The sequence below is a fragment of the Oxyura jamaicensis genome, chromosome 5, assembly GCF_011077185.1.
Source record: "Oxyura jamaicensis isolate SHBP4307 breed ruddy duck chromosome 5, BPBGC_Ojam_1.0, whole genome shotgun sequence".
NCBI classification, from domain to species: Eukaryota; Metazoa; Chordata; class Aves; order Anseriformes; family Anatidae; genus Oxyura; species Oxyura jamaicensis.
This window is the reverse complement of record NC_048897.1, coordinates 4,577,567-4,595,842: the sequence shown is the minus strand read 5'-3', so window position 1 is coordinate 4,595,842 and position 18,276 is coordinate 4,577,567. Positions and strand designations below refer to the sequence as shown.

General features: G+C 35.2%; 1 protein-coding gene across 3 annotated transcripts in view; it reads right to left on the bottom strand.

Annotated features, from left to right (window-relative positions):
* Positions 1-18,276, bottom strand: part of LRRC4C (leucine rich repeat containing 4C) — a 498,815-nt gene that overhangs the window by 291,391 nt on the left and 189,148 nt on the right. For all 3 annotated transcript variants that reach the window (XM_035326556.1, XM_035326557.1, XM_035326555.1), the window contains one exon: positions 733-822. The gene's annotated coding sequence lies outside the window, so the exon portion shown is untranslated. The remainder of the gene's footprint in view (positions 1-732; positions 823-18,276) is intronic.

The following is an 18,276-nucleotide window of genomic DNA, read 5'->3' as shown; positions in this document are numbered from 1 at the left end:
GATTCAAGCGACATCCATCTCAAGAACTAAAGGATTATTTACTGGACCTTAATCAGGCAAGACATGCAATGAAATTAAACAAGCAGATTAAAATTAAAAATTGTCAACCCCTTAGCAATATCAGAAACAATATTGTTACCAGACAAAACAATGCTATAACAATGCACATCGTGGTGAGAAGGAATAAATAGCCTTTTTCTCTTTCCCTTGTGTACTACTGCATTAAGTCTGAGAAGGTCATTAATATTACTACGCATCCTCTGAATACTGAGGAATTTAATCAGCATTTACATTTCCGTCCACCACTGCGTAGTCTTGTTTTTCAAGTTCCTATAAAAGAACTGCTATTTTGGGGGAAGGTAACAAAGAAAGTTTATCTAGTGTCACGTCATTCTGCTGACAAGGTAGGCCATGCATCATCAGCTTTTTTTTTTTTTTTTTTACAAGCTTTTCTTATCAATTACTATTAATCCTGATTTGTGTTGCCATGGATTTTCCTGAGCAAAGGTTATGAATGCATAGCAGAGCCTGATGGAGATTAATGTGCAGAATAAAACAAAGGGACAAAAATACCTTAGAAAAGTATGACCTCAGACACGATCTGTCACATTACCTTATTTGCTGCTACGATAAAAATAATCTCCAACCAAAGGTTTCTTTGTTAAAACTGAATCATAATCACTAGATAAACTGAAATTTTAATCAGCGTTACAGTAAATGTGTTATACTTACATGTTGTTCACAGCATTCAATGGAGCATCGGCCTGCTTGATTTCCAATTCAATAAATAATCATGATTTCTTGCAATAAGGAAATTCATTTCTGGAAAGACAAAACAGGAGGTTAAATGTTTTTTAATCAGTTTTTTCAGGAGTCACGCACTGTAAAGCAACATATGAAAATAAGATATCAGCTGAGAAATTACAGGTACATATTACAATTTCATTTTAAAAACTTCATAAGTCTTTATTTGTGAATGCGAATGCATTATTAATATTTTATGAGAGTCAAGAATACATTTCATATATAGGTGAAAAGTTACTTGAGCTGCAGGAAATTTATTTTTTCTGTCTTGTTTTGTTGTTCTGCCAACAACAAAGTTTATGCTTTTCAGAAAGTATGCATTCCTAGTTTCAACTAACAAGACCTTTCACAAGCACAAGAAAGTAGAGAATTGGCATCTTGGATTAAACAAACATTTTTCTTATTTAAAAAGAAAAAAAAAAAATCCTTTGATTATTAATGGCAGAAGGATTTGAAAGAAATCCTGTAGATGATATTCCAGAATACCGCCCATTATCCCTTTTCACTATTTATTAATGAGAATACATGAAGAAAAGAAACAGGCTGAATAATAGACTCTAACAGTGAAATCAATTTAACTGCAGAGTAGACTCCAAGTGAAAGAAGAATCTCTATAGGTAGCTATACTACAGTTTATGAGATCCAGTGCATTCCTTCTGCTCTGACAGAAGCTTGAGTGAGCTCTACCATTTTGTCTAGGAGGAAATAAGACTGATTTAAAACATTTTTGCTTCCTGCACTTGTAAACAAATATCCTCTAGTTCAGATAGTCAGTGAGTTTCCTTTCTTGCTATCAAAATATGGTAAGATTTCTAGTCAGTGTTGTAGCATATTCCTTGCTGTCAACAGAGAATTTCTATTATTATTGACACCTTATTCCTAGCAGATTCCTGAATAATTCATTTAAACCTTGTGATGATATTTTTGTGTGTGTAGTTTGTTTTAAATTACTCTTTGTAACCCCCAGTGAACCCATCCTCAGCCATTCTACAGATGAGGATACTAAATGCTGAGGAAATTTGACTTAGAAGTTTTTATTAATTTTAAACCTGCCAGCTCTGAAAGAAAACATTACTCTAGCGTAGTAAGAGAACACTACTGAGGCTGATCTGCAGTGAGAGATTCCGTTAGATCATATAGTAAATCTGCTTCATAGCTATAACCTCAGCAACTATTTACGAGGAAACAAGTGATGGCACGCAGGTGCTCGTGCAATGAATGCAGGTAGCAAGATCCAGCTCTCCAGTTTTGTCAGCCCTTCATGGAACAGTGATTCTGACATATGGCATTTATCTAGCCATAAAGAAAGGCAGACTGACTTTAAGCACACATGGCCAAATTCAGCTTGGCTTACAACATTAAATACACCAATACAGAAATGCAACAGCATAACTTAAGGAATTGGAAACACACCAAAATAATTACCTTGTTCTGGTAATTTTCAGGTTTTAGGAACACATCAGTAATCTGAATTTTTAATAAATCTCACCTTTCAAGAATTTTGGAGTTAAGTATATGACAACAAATGTCATGAGCTTAAAAAGGTATAAAACAAAGAGTTGCCTTTACAGGCTGGTAATAAGGTATGCACATTATTTTTCTCTGATAGTTCAGTCCTGCCAGCTACCTGGAGAACCATTCGCTCCTCTCAGAAGGTGCTCAGTGACTCTTATTACTTAACCAATTAAAAAGGGCTAATTTGTGCTCTTTTCCAATTGTGTGCTGAGGACAAGAAATCAGCATGATGACAAAGCTCAAATCTGGAAGCAATAGTACATACCTGTGAAGCACATTATAAAGCTAAAGTATTGTAGTGGAACTCTTTAATACACCTCCTACATGAAAAGAAAGTTGCTAAGGCTGGCCAGTCTGTGTTAGCAAAAAGGAATAGGACTGCTTGCCTAAAAGCTGCAGCCTTGATGGAAGTCATCTTTTATTAAAAAAAAAAAAAAAAAAAAAAAAAAAAAAAAAAAGTTTAAAAACCCTCTCTCTCTCTCTCTCTGATGTTTCTTGTAATCATATATTAAAATTCATCCTCTGGAATCAACTTCATCCTCTGGAATCAACTTAAGATTGCAGAATCTCTTGTCTACCGAAAGGAGACACAAATCTCTTGAACCAACACTCTCCTTCCAGAATTTGCCAAAGAAAATTACTGCTTCCTCCCTCCCTTACTTCCATAGAAATATAGAAATATACATTTATTTAAATAGGTGGTGAGACGGCAGGTAAAACCTAGTGCATGAAGCAATAATAATAATAATAATAAATAGAAATCACTGTAGTAGAAATACGGTTTAATATTTCTGTTTGGTATAGTTTGGAATATTCTCATTAACAGCTTGCCTGATTTGATAATTTCTAGCTGTTGTTCAAAAGTCATATACAGGTTCACCGGAAAGAGAAACTTTAGGCAAAACACTGTAAAATCATCTCTAAATTTTAAAACTAGATAACTGTAGCCTTCCCCTCAAAATTTGTCACCTGTAAAAAAAAACACTTCCAAAGATTGATACATACGCATCCCACCTCTCCTGAGGGCCACGGACATGTCTCCACAGACTCAAGAAAAAATAAAATAAAATTATTATCATCTAAGAAGGTAGTGGGTTGATGCAGCCTCTCAATCTTGGGTGATATGCGTCAGTTTTGTTTCACTGACATGTACGTGGCCACATAGTACTAGGACTGCCACCTTAGAGTAAAAGCATGGTTAGGGCCTGCAGATACCACACAAATATCTAGATGCTACAGTCATCTACGAACTGTTAATATATAGTATATGTAAGCAAAGATCACTAGAAAAAAAAAATACAAACTGTAAAGACTAAAAAAAGAACTGAAACTGAAACCAGAGAAATGTAAAATTTTGGGGAAAAAAAATAATAAAACTGTTTATTGACATTTAAGAAGCGATCAGTATGAAACATCATAGATTATAGCTCTGAGAAGTGGAGAAAGGAATGGTTGTAGAAAAGAAATCTGCAGTAGAACACAGTCCTTTGAAGTACTCTGCCTCAAAGCTCACTGACCAAAACCATCACTACCAAACATAAGGAGCTGGAACCTATGTTGTTATTACGTACAAGTATTTTTTGTAACAACTAAGTTTTAATTAACATTTCTGCAAGTTTGGGAGTACAAATTAACGGTGGCATTCATAATTACAATAGTAAAAGACATTTAATCATAATGACACATTATTGTTGTCATTATTTTTGTGCTGTTCTTGTACTGTTATATTTTACACAAACATTAGTCAAAGCTGTTATAGTGATGTCTACACCACTGAAGGACTTCTGCTTGAAAAATTGTAGCTGAATGATAATGATTATATTTAGCAAAAATATGTACGATTTATCCATTATCCATACCCCCAGAGCAATGCCACTTACTTTTCTTTATTAATATCCTAGAAATACAGGATTTCAGGAGACCTCAGCTCATTGCCTGGCACATACATTCATTTTCTAGAACAGACTCAAGGATCTTTAGATAGACTTCTGATCCTTTGCCCCAGCTACTCTTAGAAACTATCAGCAGAAAGCATCCATGACATTTTTATGCCATTCTTCTCCTATTCTTAAAATTGTTTTCCTAATGTCTTTAAAAGCAGCAAACAAAACCAATAGCTTCTTGTCTCGCCTGTAGTGAGCATGAAAAGCATGAAAACCTCTGATCACAGCCCTCAGAGCAACAACCCACTCCAACTTGGGGATTTTACCTTCATTTTTGCTCCTGCTACCTGACCTTCCATTACTTGTCAAAACTTTTCCAGTACACAGATATAAAGTGCTCCATTCACTGTTAATTCGAGTGGAAACATTACTGCCAATGCCATACACATATTTTCTGTTACATTTGTTTGTGGTTTTGTTTGTTTTCTTCATATTTAACCTCTTCAGCAGCAGTATAACACAGCAAACGCAGTTAGTTTAGAGCCCGCTATGACCCACAGCCTACAATGCTGACCTTTTCCAGCCTCAGACCCTGCAAGTTCAATCCTCCAACACTGACAATTCCCAGTTCCTTAACTTCTCTGAGGCAAAACATATGGTAAATATAGAACTTACATACAACTGTGTTAACCCATTTTCCACTGCTCTTGCTTGTATTTATTTTCTTTGCTATTAACTGTTGAAAATCAGATTGTAATACACTCATTTTTTTTTTTTTAAAGATTGATAGAAATAAGATTATTCAATATTTCAGTTTTCTCTATGGCTTGTTATTTGATCATTTACCACAGCAGCATCTTAAAATATCTTTCGTATCTTCTTGCAATATTTCTCTAAACTGATCATGTACAGCGCCTTATAAAACTTTTGTTACAATTCTCATCTTGCCCCAGCCTTTCCGATTTTATCCTGACATAGACATTGCTTCCATATACAGCTACAACTTGCTTTTAATAAAGTTACTTTTTGATGTTTAGATTCTTAAGAAGTGAGGCTACCCTGTTGTTTTTCTACCACACTCTTTTTGATATATATTATTTTATTTTTACCATGAAGACAACCCACAGCACTTCCATGCAAAGTAAATGAAGTTTCCAGGATAACAGTAGGAGAAACTGAGTTGACTCAAGGCCAACCAATTAGCCCACAACCAAATTTGAAATGTAAGTCTGGATTGCAAGTGTTTAGTGCTAGTCAGTCACTGTAAATTAACTTAGAGGAGCATAAAGTAATAGCATAGAGGGGAGCCAAACAATGTTTATAATGAGAAAAAATAGGAAGAAGATATAACCACTGAGCATTCCCTGCTGTTAAAAAAGAAAAAGCTGAATTATGCCTAATTTCTCCAGTGCGGGAAAAACAGAAGGGCCAATTAAGGACTGCTTCAGGTTCAATTTTCATCTGGAAAATAGATTAGCTTATCTGTATCTTATATTGCATTGCTCTTACGTTTAGACTGAATTCTTTACCTTCAAAACAGTAGCATGCCAATACAGGAGAGTTGCATGGACACCTATTCAATTAAAAACCCCTTGGGAACTTAGAACGTAGCAAGGAAGAGCCAACACAGCAGCAGTACAAAACAATTCAACATAGCTCTGGCTTTATTCAAACAGAAATATCGTAAGTTATACAGCTAAGCAGAATTAACTGTAAGACCTAGCATTTTAGTCAATATTTCTACTGCGAAGAAGTCAAATAATAGATACCGTAATTAGTAAAAGCTCAGCTTTTTTTTTCATCCAGAAAAGAAGGTGGTGCACTCAAGTCCTTTTTCTAAGGCACTGGTTCAATACAGAGTCATTGGAGAAGAGCAGTGCCTACAATTCATGAGTTTATCTCCTTACATGTTTGATTTGTGCATGTTGTACAACTGCAACTTAAGGAGCAGTTAGTGAAGGCTAAGTGAAGACTGCTTTAAGCGGTGGTCTGAGTAGCACGTGAAGCATCAAAGTGTGTTGTAGAGCTTGTGAGAGAAGATAAAATATTGCAAGAAATGTTGCAACTGCAGGCACAGTCACGATATTAGGTGGTGATGCTTTGGGATTTAAAGCTTGCCCTGTTTCTCACAAATTAATTATAAAGGCTTAGGAATTTTTCTTCTGCAACACCACTGGATAGACTTACGCTTTCCTAGTACAGCCTCCTCCTCTCCACTTCGTAAAATAAATGCATTGAACAATGCTAAGTACTGCCCTGACAATACATTATTTCTAGTTCAATCAGCCTATTTTCAGCATTTATCAACATGAAAGGCTGCAGAATATTTTCAGAACTCAGGAGGCTGCTTTTTCCCATTAAGAACCAAGCTGGCACACTGGATGTTGAGGGAATACTGCAAATAATGTAGGCTTTAGTTAATCTTTTTCCCATTTTAGCCAAATGCTTTACAATTCTCTTTTGAACATTTCTGTATTTCCTGTATTTCAAAAGTGCAGGGTCAAAACTGAAGAGAAAGGAAAAGCAAAAACAAAATTCTACTTCATTTCTGGCAGTGTATCTGTGTTACTGTGGGAAAAAATGCCACAGAGAAATGGGCCAGGGTTTTGTGAATGCTGGTTGAACTGAGAGGTATTTTATGTCAATGGACTTTAATGTGTCCTGACAAGAAACAGTCAAAATGTACAAGTTAACACATGCGACATTCACTTCATTTTCTATGTCAACCTCATGAACTTTGCTGTGTTACCTCATCTTCCAATTTAGTGAGGGAGAAATACAAGTTTCTGGAGATCACTGATGGTAAATAGGTAATATACTTGCATGCAGCTCAGAAAGAATAAGGTCAGAGCATAAGTATAAACAGGGTTTACATGCTTTCAGGCCTGAAGTTGCAGCTCCGCATGTAACTTCAGCTATAGCCAGTTTGGTTGCAATAGTTCTGAGTTCTCAAAAGCAAGTAGAAAGGAGAGCCTCACTGTATCAGTTAAAACAGAACTAAGGAAACAATACATAAATGTTACATGTCAGTTCCAGGACGGTCTCGTACTTAATGTGTAAGATGTTAGTTAACGCCTCTGTTTTGTTTATAAACATATTTGGCAATTTCTTAAAATTATGTGAATACTGCAAAGTGCTTATTTTCCAATAGGCCTTCAAATATTTATTACCTCCTTTGTATAAAAATACTTGCATGGAGTTACACTGTTAAAATAGCAGACAACCTGGAAAGCAAACAACTTCCCTGGCAATACCATGGGAACTCAATGGCACTCATGCAAATCTGATGGATGGAGTATTTAAAAAAAAAAAAAAAAAATGAGAAAAAAAACATGACTGCAGGAACTGCAATAAAGTAACTATGTGCTGTCACAACCAGGAGACAAACCTCAGTCAGTAAGCCTCGTATCAATGTATTCTTCAGATCTGATATGGGGCTGGTTACTAGGTGATCTCTGTTAAACCCAAAGATATAAACTACAGATTATTTTCAAAAGTTCCTAGCAGTTCCTGAGACAGGTGCTTTTCCTAGCAGTATCTAAAAGGCTATAACATTCAAGAAATCAATTATCAAATGGCAATTATAGGTCTATTGTACAATGTTTGGAACCATTTAACTTAATTATGTTCATACCACTGTGTATAAGTGCCTGCAAAGAATTGCAAAGAGCTCTGAAGGTGAGCTGAAAGTGAACTGCAGGCTGTATAAGGCTAGAGATCAGATGAGAATTGAGACAGAAGATGTGGAATGAATTTAGTCAAAAAGTAAGGGAAGTGATTTCATTATATACCCCTTGAGAGACCTACTGGTCATAAAGTGAATTAGCTAGCATTACGCTAAATGCTTTCAGAATATCTGCTGAGAGTATTTACGTTTACAGGATGCAGCTCATTTGTGGAGATTTGTTCAGAATTTCTGACCATTCTTCTTACACATCCTATAGACCTTCTGCAATTCCGATTCAATCAGAAGTCAGAAGGAATCACCCTTCTCTCCTAGCATAATAGTCTTTCTCATTTTAGACTATCTTGTCTGAGTCACAATGTTATCCCAAATAAACTGTCCATTTTCCGATCCTCATTACAAGCTCTTAAAATGGCTGTAGGCTTAAAATGGCTGTAGGAACACAAATGTAGAAAGCAACATTTTCTCAGGGACTTTAGTAAAAGGGAAGTAACTTCCGTAGGTTATGGCATAAAAATACCTCTTATCAGCAATTTCAAACCTGTAAACCAATGGAGCAAACAGTAAGACTCAACAAAAATACCCCACAGCTTCCATGAACAGCAAAAACTACAAGAATATGCACACTGATTACCCAAAGGATTCTACAAGATGTAGAATCTACAAGATGTAGAATTCTACAAGATGTTCCTGACTGTTTTTAATGGAATTTTAGGATCAGTGAATGAAGAGAAAGAAAGGTTTTAAATATAGCTAGATTTTAGGAAATCATTAGCCAATAAAATTGTAACCTCAAAATGAATCAAAATTAGTTTAGATAGCATTAACAAGTAATAATTAAATCACTGTTTTCTGTAAAGATTTACATTAGATTAGTATAGAAACTAAGAATTAATCTCTTCAATAAAGACTTCAGTGTCAGGGACCAAGCCAACATCACCAACAAACAGGGATAAATAAATTCACATGCTTCTTCCACGTGATTTTCATTTGCAGGACAAAATACCACAGGCTTTTCTCTGTTTCTCTGCTATGTGAAGAAAGAATATAATGGTCAAAGATAAGGATCTCATGCTACCAATTTCAGAGACATTTCAGTGAAGAATACAGGCTAATAATTATATAGTTAATGGGTATTTGGATGATCCATTCCTTTTAATTTTGAGTATAATAACCATTTCTTCAAGGAAAACTTTTATTTTGAAAAATTGCTCATATTAAAGATTCAGTTTCTGGTCTAAACCACAGAGACAAATAATCACCATCCCTACTAATTTAAACTTTTGTGCCCAGGATCTGGAAACAAACAATAGTAGGGTCTTGAACCTGAAACATGAGAAATCAGTATGCTGCTAATGAGCTATTGGCTTTTCTGCTTTTTTTCTTAGCTTTCTTTGATTAAAGAATTGGAAAAATGTAAGATCTTAAAAAAAAAAAATCCACAATAGAAAAAGCATGGTTTGGTCACTGAAACTAACACCAGGTACAGAATTGTGATACTAATAATACTTTCATCAACCCACGTACAGTCTTCCAGTATCTGAGAAGAAAATAATAATGTCCAGAAGTTGTAACATCTTTTTACCCTAAGGTCATTTTTTTATCTGAAAAATACAAATTCACAGAACATTAAGTAAAAGGACAGAACATTGAGCAAAATCTTCTGTGTTTTTCTAATCTGTTGATATATGTTGGTATATGTTGATCTGTGGCATATTTTGAGAAGTCTACTATAGCACACATGAATTATTTCAAGGCCTAGTGACAGATGTACCTTTTTTTCTGTATTTTATTAACTTTCTAAAAAGCTAAAGTAATTTAATGAACACCCCATTCTCTATGACTAATATAGGCAAATCCTGATAAGCTTCTGTATTTTCTGTTTACATATTTTTATGACAACATTTATTAATGCTTGTTTGGAGTAATGGAGTGACAGACCAGCTTCTCCAGATACAGAAAGCATGTGACGTTTGATGAATAACCTATGCAACTGAGCAAGGTAAGGGTCAGAGAGAGAAAGTCATTATGAAGGGTGAATCTTCCAAGGTGGCATCCATCTCAAATTGAGACCTTGAGGTGATAGAAATGATACAGACCCAGGCAACTATTTCACATCAATCTCTAGGATTCTAACTTATACTCAGTTTTCCTCTGTCCTTTGAGGGAGTTGAGAAAAACTTTCAGACAATGAAGTTGCCTTTAAAACATCTTTAATTTCTAGATAAAGTGAGCCTATTTAAAAAGAGGAAAATGAGATACAGATTACAGGATTATAATGATGACTAAATGGAAGAACAACTCAAGTAAGGACTCAAGTAAAGGAATGGAGTAAAAAAGAAAAATAAAAGTGAACAGGAATTATTTGGTAATTGTTTTAAAATTAAAGAAACTTTGAAATCAGACTTGTCTGTAATCATTAGTGTTATTTTTTTTTTTTTAATTTTGGGGTGAAGAAATGAACTCTGGAAATTTGTCAGTATGACATATTGACAATTAAAGAAAAAAAAAAAAAAGTAAATGAGTGAAACAGAGGTCTGGTCACCTTATGCCTACTGCATTTAATATAAAAAAAATCTGAAAGATGAGGAAGGCCGTAAGAATAGTTTTAGGAATTCATTGCATCTCTACAACAGATAACAGATTCCCTGTTTCTTTTCCTTCATGCTGCCTAATGGGGTCAGGCAGGAGAAATGCTGGTAAAAACAATGGGAATTGCCAGTAAAAGTTGAGACTAGAATTAGTGACAGCTGTCTTTTCTCAGAAGTCAGGCTTTGAAGCAGTGTGGCTTTGAATATTACTTTCTTACAATAACAGCAGTTATGATGAGAGCAGAAAGTGTCAGACCACTTACAATACAGTAGTTATAGCACAAGTAGTCAAATAGATAAATGTTTTAATCTTTGTAGTTTTAAGGTTACAGTATGCCAGTGTTTCTCAGTGCCAAAACTGTAAGGGCATGAATTATGTATTGTCGGGAACATATTTTTTTTTCCCCCCACAGTGACTAACCTGTGTTCCTGGCAGTAGCAACACACAAGAGAAAACTGTGATCTTCTAAGACAAGCTCAAACTCTCTGAGTAGAGGTAACCAGTTTCAAGACCTTGACAAAGAGTTTTCTGATTCAAAGCTCAGGTACTGCAGTACAAAGACTTTAAACACACACCAGAACTACAAAGGTGCAGTGACCAGCTGGTGAATACAATGCAGGGGATGCCAACACATTTGCTTCATACCTCATCCTTTGAGCTAATCTTTTAAAAGCTACCCAGAAGTTCTTCTTTATCTCCCGCTCAATACAAACGTATTTATCTCCTCCTACATGGAAACCAGTGAGCACTGATTTTGATACTGAGAAGAACCAGAAATATGTATATTGGTGACTTAGGTGTTGTCTGGTCCCAAGGAGGGTGACTGAGCTCCTGTCACAGTGGGATGTTGCTGAGAGTCCTGCCCCAACTGTTCTGATAACATTTGCTAGAACATAGCTCCAAACCCAACCACGATCAAACCATCAGCTACCAAGGCTCTAGTTTGAGAAGGCTGGTCTTTTGGTAGTTTCTCTCTGCTTGACTCCAACTTTACCCATCTTTACTGCTGACCCATACTGTTGGTTTCCTGCATCCACATCTCCAAGTACTACAAAACAGAAAATTTAACTCACCCATGGCAAACACATCATGCAACAACTACATCATGCTTCCAACAATTTTCAAGTTCTAATTTCTCATGTTACTCTAAATCTTAAGCTGAAAGACAATGTTGTAGTCATTTGATCTGGCTGATTTCATCATTCAATGATCACTATATTTATACTAAGACTACTTTATAACGGAATGTACTTCTTTCAAAGGAAAACTCTTATCACTGCAAAGACACAAAACCATAACTTTTATACCTGCATACTCATATCTGAAGACAGTGGAAGAAAAAACAAACAACAACAACAACAAAAACCTCCTTTCTATAAGGGTGTACTTTGAAATTTCAGACAACCACACAGAAAACTGATCAATTTTCTATCAGTTCAGTGCTGGAGGCACCGAGGTTGTAAGCAAAGAACAGCACACCAGTACTAAGGACTTGAATGATTTGAGTGTCATCTCTCATGTGCATCTCTACACGCATTGCCTCTAAGCAAAGAAATGCCTACTCAAACTGGTAAGGACTGTATATTGAGCAGCATTTAAACACTGAAGCGATCAGGAGAACAGAGCAACATTGTTGCTTCCCCCTACCAGACTTCTTACTTATTTCAGCAATAGAGAGCATAAAACACTGTGAAGGAAGCACTGTCCTCAACAACAAGGGGAATACACCCAGTACATAGTTTGGTGAAGAAAAAACAGACATTTATAGAAATAACCCTTTACAAAGTTATGATAGAAGAATGAGACAAGTGTCATTTTAATAAGACCTAAAACTGCATGTTTCAAGACTGGAGATAATTTCTATTAATTAAGAGCAATGGAGAGAGCTGAGAACTCTATGAAAGAGTACATAATTTCAACATTTCTTGCATGTTATTTTCAAGAACCTTTACCTGGCCACTTTCAAAGCTTGAACCGATGTGCTGTTCTGAATAAACAACCAGGAAGTATTCTGAAGAATCCATCATAACTGAATCATAAGTATGCATCAGTCATAATACAATGTAATTTTCTAGGTAAATGTTAAAAATAACTGCATCTTTATATCAGAGTACTTACCAGGATTTCAAGTTCATTCATCATAATAAACTCCTTCAGCAGACAAAACAAAATCGCCAAGGAGCACAAACACTGTTCTCGTCTCATCCAACACAAACGAGAAGAGAAGCAGCAAATAGAACTGTTTCATTTTGGGAGGGATTCCTTAACAAGAAATCAAAGCAGCACAGTAAGTGACAAAATGGATGGGCTGTATAGCATTCTGTGGAGGTTATTGCTCCTGCAAACTGACCTAACTTTTCCAGTACTGAGAGACACCACATGCCAGATGACCATGCGCTGCTGGCCTCAACAGTGCAGCAACAACTAATTCATTACAAAAGACTAGAACATTTATACACAAGGCAGACAGGCTAATTCAGCTCCTGTGCTACTATCTCTCTAGTCAACACTGTCTCTAAGAATATATTGTCTTGTCTCTTGACTAGTACACTCATGGAGTGAACATGAAAGTTATGAGAAATCTCAGTGTCCTGCAACCTAATAACTTTTACCACTGCTAAGATTTTTCTCGAGTCTGCCTTAATTTATCATTTTTTAAAAAAATATTTCTATGAAAATACATTAACCACTCTTACTGGAAGCAAGCAACACTAACCTGTTTGAAGGCCAGGAAAAATCCATGAAATCTTTCAGCTTAATTTTATATCCCTAGTAACAGCTCCTTAGCCAGCTACAGTGCCGATGGTAATTGGCAGTTCCCAAAGAGCTGAATTTTCATTTCTCTAGCTCTCTGTGAAATACCTTCCAATGCAACAATTAATTGAAGCAAAAATAGTTCTGACTATGCCATTTTGGTTCCTGTCAAAACTATACTGCTTGAAAAAATCCCCCCAAAAAGGCACGTGATTTAGGACGAATACAGTATTATAGGAACAGAGAGCACATTATGTACATTACAGAGAGCTTCAGAATGTGCTTTATCTTTAAGGGAGTCTACAAGAATAATTTTTATGCAAGAAAAAGATGAGAACTAAAAGTGTAAAGAGAGAAAAAACTCAGTACAAGATCTAGGAGAGGAAGTGTTTCCATGATGCTGATAAATTGGGATGCTTAGAAAAAGTGTCTTGAATTAAAAAAGACATAGTAGTCCTGGCATACAGAGAGCCACAGAGGTGATCATCTGGCAGAGGGCTGGAGCTTGTGGTCAGGCCCAGTAAATAACAGCATATGACCAATGCTGACAACAAAAACTAAAAGCAAAAAAGAAAAGAGAAAAACTCTGAGCAATCTGGAGTTTGTCAAAGACTGCACAAAAGAGGTCTAATCCAACAAAGAGAGCAGCAGCTACTGAAAGCAGTCCAATCCATTATATCCTGAAGAATGATTATGTCACATCCAGGATGCGCATTAAATACTTAATCTGCACTGTCTGAAACCATATTTTTCACTCCACGGATTTCACTCCCAACTATACAATTCAAGTCAACAAATACCTAAAGGAAAACCTTCTACTTATTTTCCTATAATTACCACAGATATCTAATATTTTTTCTAAAACCCTTAAAGGATGGGGAAGAACAGCTCACAAAAGTACACAGCAGAAGCAAGAGATTCTTCCTAATCAAAAAGCATGAATGTTTCTGAATATGGAAGAAAAAGTAGTTCAGGAGAGAAGCAGTGAAAAATAACAGCACTCTGTATAACTTGTGTCTGGAACACAGTCACTTCTAAACAAATAGCAGGGAAATTTATTAGAAAATGACATCTGTGGCACTGAATGGCTTTCTCTGGCTTGACACAAGGTGCTCAGCAGCTCCACTCTGCATCTTCCCTAGCTTCCACATAATTACAACAGTGAAGTTATGAAGAAAAAAATACTCATTTTTATTTCCTGTATTGGCCATTTTTCCATGCAGCTTTGAGACAGCTTATTTCACTAACACAAATGCTAACTTACTGTATAATTCTGGCCAAGTCAGTACTGCCACAGGGATGAAGGAGAGAAGTGAACTCCAGTAGAAGGTGCTCCTAAAGCACAGAGGCACCAGCTAACTTCCTTAAATGAAGGCAAACAACTCATTTATAAAGCAGAATAATGCAACTAAAATGTGTTGCTAAAAAAAAAAAAAAAAAAAAAAAAAAACAAAACAAAACAAAACAAAAAAAAAACTTTACAATATCAACCTACTGAAAACAGAACACAAACAGTATCCAAAAATACAGAATTAGCCATTAAAAAAACAGTAACAGAAAATCATGTGTAAATTCTGTTTAAAAACTGTTTTTGTTTGTTTCTTTACATACAGATACTGATTAAAGGTGAAATACTTTGGTGTGTCACAGCATCCAATGATTAAAATGCAAGTCAGATGTAGGAAATCTTTATTCTCAACTCTAGTAAGTATTCACTGTGCTCAGTAATTCCCTGCCCTCTGAAGTTAAAGAAAACACAAGAAAGATTCTTTTAAAGCACCCAAATGCATTAGGAATGTCAATGATTTTTTAATACAAAAGATCCTGGAGACATAGAAGCATCATAAAATTTAAAAGAGGTAAAAAGAAAAATAGAAAATTGGAACAATTCTCAGAAACTTCATTTTGACACTTATACAACCCTTCTAGCAAAATTTTACAAAATTGACTCAATTTTATTTGAATGTCACTTAGTATTCCAGTAGGAAATTGCTCTGTCAAGGGAATCTATGAAAAGAGAGAAATGTTTGGGAAAAAAAAAAAAAAAAAAAAAAAAAGAAAGAAAAGAAAGAAAACTTCATGAGTTGCTGGATTCCTATTATATCATTTTGAGTGACTATAAAGCTCATTATAATAGATGAATTTAATGCAAGACAGGAATGAAATTAAATACTTCTACCCAAGATTATATAAAAGGAAGCACTAGGCAGCTGAAATACTCAGAATACTTTTTGTTAAAACCATCATCAGATTTGCTGAAAGTATTGAAGCAGGTGGCTGGCAGTGATCATCTGTAAGGACTGCTCCATCAAGCCCAGTCCCTGAAATCACAGCAACTTAGAGCATTGGATCTAAAAGGATGCACTGTATCATGTGACGCGACACCATGTCATGTTCCCCAACATACTGTAGCAAATTGAAACACAGAATAAACAGGCAAAAAAACACCTCAAAAAACATCACAAGAGCATGAAAGATCAAATTTATGAAAAAACTGTAGTCTGTAACATCAAAATGACTCACAGAGAAAAAAAAAAATACTCTTCAGTAATTGAAGTAAACCTAAAACTAAAACACCATACCTATTTGGATAAATTAAATTGGAAGATCCAACTATTATCCACTCCATCTAGAATTATATCACATTCATCACAAAATCTTTATTTCTTTCCTTTTTAAAAAAAAAAAAATGCAAAGATATCCATCAATCATTATACATTGCTCATATAGATTAGCAGATGGTGCTAAGGAAAAAAGGAAATCAAGTTATGTTCTAAAGCCACTGTATATTTTAAGGTAAATTAGGTTTTATATCACCATGTTCTTCAATGGGAAATGAAAGGTGAGTAGAAAAAAATAAAAATGACCGTTATCATTTTTGACTGCTCATACCAATTTGATAGCACAAATGCTTTCTTTATGTGTAATAGTTGGCTGTTTCATGCTTATGTTTTCCAGAGACGTGAACTACCACATAACATGAAGAACTGGAAATGTAAAGACATTTTTACTAAAAAGATTTTAAAAGAAAAAAAGAGAGAGAGAGAGAGAGAGAGAGAAAGAGCGATGTTCATAGAATGTCATAGCACCTCTAGAAGGACAGACTGAAAAGGGCAATAAGATAAGGGCAATAAGGACAGCAGTTCACCAAACTGATAGAATCTGCAGACTTGAGGCTTTAACTAAAAAGCCAGCCTTCCAATGTGATAGCATATATTAATCTATCCTGTTCAAGTAAAGGATAAAAGTGTTCTTACTCCTTTCAGCACCATATCCTTAGAGAGTTCTGATAGTTTTTTTCTAAGAACTGGAAACGTGATAAATAAAGTTGCTTATTAAAAGATACGATCAAAGATAGAAAGAAATAGGTAAATACAGCTCATTATGAACAAAGATGTAGTATTAATCATATATACTGTAAACAGATAATTTTTTGTGATTTTCTACATAGCCATCTGTGTTTTACTTTGTCTCTCTTTCCTATATTACAAGTTTTTCAAAGACTATGCACCAGAACAATAAGACTGAACTAAAACGTGGCAACTAGTACAAGAAATAGGTATGAAATAGAAGACATATTGAATAACATCTTCCTCAATTTTTCTTTTACGATTTTAAGTCAACCCAGTAGAAATCCTGCAAGTAAGAACCATAACTACAATGTTCCACTGCATACTTAGAAACGAAACTAAAAATTGCCAGAAGAGCACTAAAATAAAGGGTCAATACATATTTTTGAAACTTTTTGGTCATTGAAATTATGAAAATAATAACAAGAAAAAAAAAATAGGGTCATACCTTTCATTAACAAATACGTATGTGTGTATCAACACATAAGAATCCAAACTGGAACTCAACAAAGCATTATAAGCCTTAAAACTTTGCTAAATTATTTTCTGTCTAATAATTCTATGCTGTTACGTCATTCAAACTTTGAAATACAATACTGCAATTTCACAAGAAGTTCAATGGCAGTGTGAAACGATATAAAGTTCCCAGAACATCGCTGTACTCTTTGATGTCAGTAAGTGCAACTCACATGAAAAATAACTGAAACTACATTTGCAACAACGTGAAAATTCCTCCACATTTATATTGTGAGATCACAAATGCTAAGACATTTCAGATAATGAAATTAAAGGAAATTAACTATATGCTAATGTCTTGAAGGACCATGCAAGTCCCTTCATATGTTGTGTGGCATCAGCATCCTACAGAATCCCACTGAAGTGCAAAAGCATGACACTATGTGCAAGATAGAGACCGTGCTGAGGAAGTCATAAGCAGATTGAATATCAGCTGCAGACGTGTCCAAGATCATCACACACACACACAAAAAAATAAAAAATAATAATCTAATAGGCAAACTGAAGTCTTAACAGAAACATATTCTTTTTTTTTTTTTTCTGAATACAAGGGCAAGCACCTGGCTGTTTGTGAGGCACATCATACAGCTCTCCTGAATTTGTCTCCATTGAGCAGAATTTATCCCACATTAAACCTAGCTACACAGCAGGAGATTATTATTATTTATTTTTGTGGGCATAAACACTAATTTTCTACATAGCTGACAGGTGTGGTGCTATACTAAGCAGAACCAAACAATGCAGATTATGATGAGGAACAAGAAAGAAGTCTACACAGTCATGATGCTCAAACAACTTTTAGCAGTAAGTCCTGAAATGCTTTTTTTTGTTTGTTTTTGGAAACTATATTTTACCATAAAATAAGTTACTTCTTTTTATCCCTAGCTGTGTAGCATGTTGTTTTAATACTGTATGTCAGGAATAATTGCTGACATACAGCCTTCAAGAATGCATGCCATGCCCTCACCGTTCGCTCAGGGAAGTCCATCAGTAGGCTCTGCTCTTCCAGATTTATGTGCAAGTATAACAGGAGAGAAAACACAGTCACTACTTATCTTCAGGTCCCTTAAGTGTCCATCCACAGAGATAAGATCACAGAAGATCAAATTTTCAGATTGTGCTTTATATCAAAAAAAAAAGCAGAAAGAAAATTTCTTAGGTGCCAAAGTAGCCATAG